The following is a 5,132-nucleotide window of genomic DNA, read 5'->3' as shown; positions in this document are numbered from 1 at the left end:
GATTCAGGACTTGATCCCACGTCCCTGGCATCATGACCTGAGCTGAAAATCAAGAGTCAGATGCTCAACCAGTTGAACCACACAGGTGCCCGAAGAAACACACTCTTTTTAAAAAGATTATTTTCTTTATTTTGAGGGATAGAGAGCAGGTAAGGGGAGAGAAAAGGAGAGAGAGAATCCCAAGCAGACTCCACATTTTCAGCATGGAGTCTGATGTGGCACTTGATCCCATGAACCCTAAGATCATGCATGATCTTAGCCAAAATCAGGAGTTGGATGCTTAACCAGCTTGAGTCATGCAGGCAGGCTCTTTATTAGAGAGAAGAAACTGATGTTTACAAGAGGGGAGGTGGGTGGGAGAATGGATTAAATAGGTGATGGGGATTAAGGAGTGCCCTTGTTGTGATGAGTGCCAGGTGATGTAGGGAATTTTTGAATCACTAAATTGTACATCTGAAACTAATATAGTATTGCATGTTAACTAACTGGAATTAAAATAAAAACAAAAAAAAAACAATGAGGTATTATCTCATGCCTGTTATAATGGCTAAAATCAAAAAGAGAAGAAACAGCAAGTGTTAGTGAAGGAAAAAAAAGGAACCCTTATTTACTCTTGTTGGGAATGTAAATTGGTAGAGCCATTGTGGAAAACCATATGCAGGTTCCTCAAAAAATTAAAATTAGAAATGTCATATGATTCCACTGTTTGGTGTTTACCCAGGGAAAATTAAAACACTAACTCATAAAGATATATGCACCCCTATGTTTATTGCAGTATTATTTACAATAGCTAGACAAGACTTGGAGGAAATCTATTTATTTTATCCATTAATAAACAAATGGATAAGGAAAATGTGATATATATGCACTATGGAATATTACATAGTTATAAAAAAAAGGATGAGATCATGCCATTTGAGATAACATAGATGAACCCAGAGAGTGTCATGCTAAGTAAAATAAGTCAGACTGAGAAAGACAAATACCTTATTATTCTACTCGCAAATAGATTTTTTTTTAAAAATGACGAAATATAAAGCAGAATCAGATCTATAAATACAGAGAAAAAAGTGATGAGAGCATAGGGGGTGGGGGATTGGCAAAATGGATGAAGGGGAGAAGGGGAATACAGGCCTCCAGTTAGGGAATGAATAAGTCACAGAAATAAAAAGGAGAACATAAGGAATATAGTCAATGATATCATTATAGTGGTGTAAAGGGACAGATGGTAGTTACATTTGTGAATATAGCACAGTGTACAAACTTGTCAAACACCTAAGTTGTACACCTGAAACAAATATAACATTGCATGTCAACTATACTCAAATTAAACTTATTTTTTTTTTTTTACAAAACAGAAAACATATAAGCGAAGGAATATGGTCTTTATTCTGTGATTTGGGGGAAGCCACTACAAGTTTATGGGAAGAGGATTAGCCATAGAATTTAAATTTGTCAGCTCTATGTGGGATACTCTAGAATGGAGAAACAATGAAATATCAGAACTCTGGTAAGAGACTCTTGAATCAACCATGAAGGAGAGATGAAATATGTTTCTGGCAGTAGGAATGGAGGGAAGGGAATGAATTTAAAATACTTGATGAAGATAGAACTAACAAGAATTAGCAATTATTTAAATGAAGTAGTGGTGTCCTTTTTCCCAGAAGGAGGACCTTTTAAAACCTGTACCAGATTTAAGTCTATAAAATTGTACCATGGACACTACTGGCTCCAAACATTCATATATACTATTTTCCTACCTTGCTTATCTGAATAATTGCTTACTATTATATTCCTGGATTTCTGATCCCTAATAGTCTTATTTCCAATTTTCCATAGCTATGTTGGACATTACATTTTATATCTCTCAGACTTAATTCAATGATTTACTGATATGCCTCCAACTTCTTTCTCTATAATAGTGCTTTATGTTTCAAATGTACTAGGCATATGGTAAAGGTGTGGATCAATATTTTTTAAAATGTGAGCCAAGGAACACATGTTGGAGTAAAATAATGAGTTTACTTTTACCTGAACCAAGGAATGATATCTTTTGATTTATAGTTTAAATATAGATTTTCATAAACTGCAAATTATCTTTTGAATCAAACATATAATACATAAAAATGATGACAGGCAGCAAGTTCTAATGTGTTCTGTTGATTATTATTTTGGGCAACTATGATCAGTATAATTTTTCTTTGCTGTACAGAAATTTATCATTCTCAAAGTATCGTAATCTTATGTATTCATTTATATTGTATCATCAGTGATCTGTATTCATTTAAACCAGACTCCATGGTAGGATTTAAACATAATTTCCCTTATTAATTTCTATATATACAATTACTTAATTAGAGTTTAAATTTCACATGGCCATTTTTAATACTGAGAACAAACATTTCAGTATAATTAAAAGGGAGAAAATTAAGATAAATAATTCATTTTTGCTGCTTAATGTTTTAATTTTTTTTTGCTACCTCATAATTTCCCCATTACTTGGCTCTATGAGTTCATTATTATTAATTGACTATGGGCTATATTTATAAAAAGAAAAGTAGTGACAATGAATATACAAAGAGAAGAGGTTGTAACCTTCTTAAGTTTAATTTCTTGAATATTGCATAAAATAAAATCTAGTAAGTGACAGCAATGTTTATTCTGAAATCTGTAACTGATGATTTGATAAGTATTCATTTAGCTACGTAATTTCCTTTGCACCTTGATGAGATCTCTAATGTCTATTATCACTCCCCATCTTTTATGATTGTTTTATAGTTAAAAATGTCTCAGTAGAATATTTACCTCATTTACAAATTGGAAAATTAGAATTGCCAGACTTAAGATATAGAGGAATCCAAAATGGTGCAGAAGTAGGGGGACCCGAATTTCCCTCATCTATCAAACAGCAGTGTTGAGGCCAAAGTACTTTGAATTCCAAGAGTCCAGCCTGCAGAGTGACATAGACATCTCCAGGGGCCCACGGGGACAACCTGGTGTGCCATAGGTGTGTTAGCAATCTGGGAGAGATAAAATGGGCAGCATAAGCATGGAGGGGAGGGATCCCCTTCTACGCAGAGACACAGAGAAGAGAAAGAGAAGCTGCGGAATTGTAGGACTGTGTTGGGACAAGAGAAAAATCATGGACCAGGGCTCGGAAATAAATGGACAAATATCTAATCTCTAACTTCAGGACTTTCTCTGGACTGGGCCTAGCCTGCTATCCTTTTCATGAACCTGGGAGGGAGGGGAGCCAGCCCCAGGCTTAGTAACTAGTTCAAAGGCACCGTTTACAGTGGAAGAAATAAATCCTCTCCCTTGAGTGCTGTTGGTAGAAGGTATATACCCTTTCAAAGGACAAAGGACTCTCCCCAAGCCTGCCAGCCAGAAGCTATCTATGGGTGTGGTGGAGCAGCACTTTCCCAGAACCAGGGCGTGGGGAGTGGGAACCTTTAAGACGCTAGGGTTTAAATCCCAGCTGAGGGGCTCCTGAGTGGCTCAGTTGGTTAAGCGTGTGGCTTTGGCTCTGGTCATGATCTCATAGTCCGTGGGTTCCAGCCCCGCATTGGGCTCTGTGCTGACAGCTAGTTCAGAGCCTGGAGCCTGCTTCAGATTCTGTATCTCCCTTTCTCTCTGACCCTCCTCTACTCACACTGTCTCTCTCTATCAAAAATAAAATAAATAAATAAATAAAAATAAATCCCAGCCGAGTGCCAGGAAGGCATGGGAGTCAATGGAGCTGGATAAACCACCTTGTTCACACCTGCGTGGCACTGTGAGGAGGCCATCCATGGGTGGGATGGGGTGGCACTTCCCCAGAACTGAGGCACATGGACCCTTTAAGGCATCTGGGTTTGAATCCCAGACAAGCCTCAGGGAGGCACAGGAGACTGTGTAGCAAAACAAAACAAAACAAAACAAAAAACAAAAACACCCACCTGCTCCTCGTGCAGCACTGTGAGTACAGCTTGAACAGAATGGTTTGGGACACCCAGTCCATGGAGGAGAGACTGAGGTGTTGCCATTTTTCTCACCATAACCAACAAGGTGGGGTTTCCAGGAACAGACAGTGGCCTCATAGTGGAGGTGGGACCCACCTACACCAAATTACGTACCTCCATGCCTGGTAACTGCCTATTTACCAGAGATTGACCCTGACCGACCAGACAACCTCTTCAGACCCGCGCTGCCACAGGTTCCAAGGCACCCAGAGGTTCTGCATTTTCTGATTTATTCTTGGATAATTCTTATTATATATGTACATATATGTATATATGTATATGTATATATGTATTCTTCCTTTTCTCCTCATTTCTTCCCTTCTCTGGTCTGGATATTATGGTTGTTGTCTTGTTTAAGCAGAAATATTTAATCTATTCTCTTTACATCTGTTCTGTATCTCCTTCTTTATTTTCTTTTCCCCCTCTTTGGATTAAGCTGTACAGTTTCTCTGCCTGGCCAATTTTCTTTCCTTTTTCCCTGCCCCTGTCATTTCTCTTTTTGTATGGGATAAGGCCTCTTCCACCACCACCACTGCCCCACCCTTTTTTTTCTTTTTTCATTTCAAAACAAAATTTTCCCAGGGTTACTTCAACAAGCAAATCAAAGCATACCTGGTGGAGAATCCAAAACATCACTACAAGTAGGAAGATAAAGCAACCAGAGTCACAATAACAGCATGTAACACACTCCAAAAAAGCAGCTAGTTGAAAGCAGCTAGCAACAAAACAGGCCTTATCCTTCAAGGGTAGACACATAAGGGTAGTAGCAACCTATCTACTGAAACTTGGCAGGCCAGGAGGGAGTGGCAGGAAATATTTTATTTTTTTCTGCTCTAATCTTTATTATTTCTCTTCTTATGGTGACCTTGGGGTTTCTTTGATGTTCTGCTTCTAGTTGCTTTAGGTGTGCTGTGAGTTTTTTTAATTTGGGATTTTTTTGTTTCTTGAGATAGGCCTGGATTACAATATACATTCCTCTTATGACTGCCTTTGCTGCCTACCATAGTTGGTTGGACTGTTGCATTTTCATTTGTTTATCTATAAGTTTCCTGCTTGTAGTGATATCTCTGGTCCTTTGTAGTCTTTTCCAAATTCCACTCACAGAGTCCCCCTTAGGATCTCTTGTGGAGC

The sequence above is a fragment of the Suricata suricatta genome, chromosome X, assembly GCF_006229205.1.
Source record: "Suricata suricatta isolate VVHF042 chromosome X, meerkat_22Aug2017_6uvM2_HiC, whole genome shotgun sequence".
Classification (NCBI taxonomy): domain Eukaryota; kingdom Metazoa; phylum Chordata; class Mammalia; order Carnivora; family Herpestidae; genus Suricata; species Suricata suricatta.
This window is presented reverse-complemented; position numbering follows the sequence as displayed.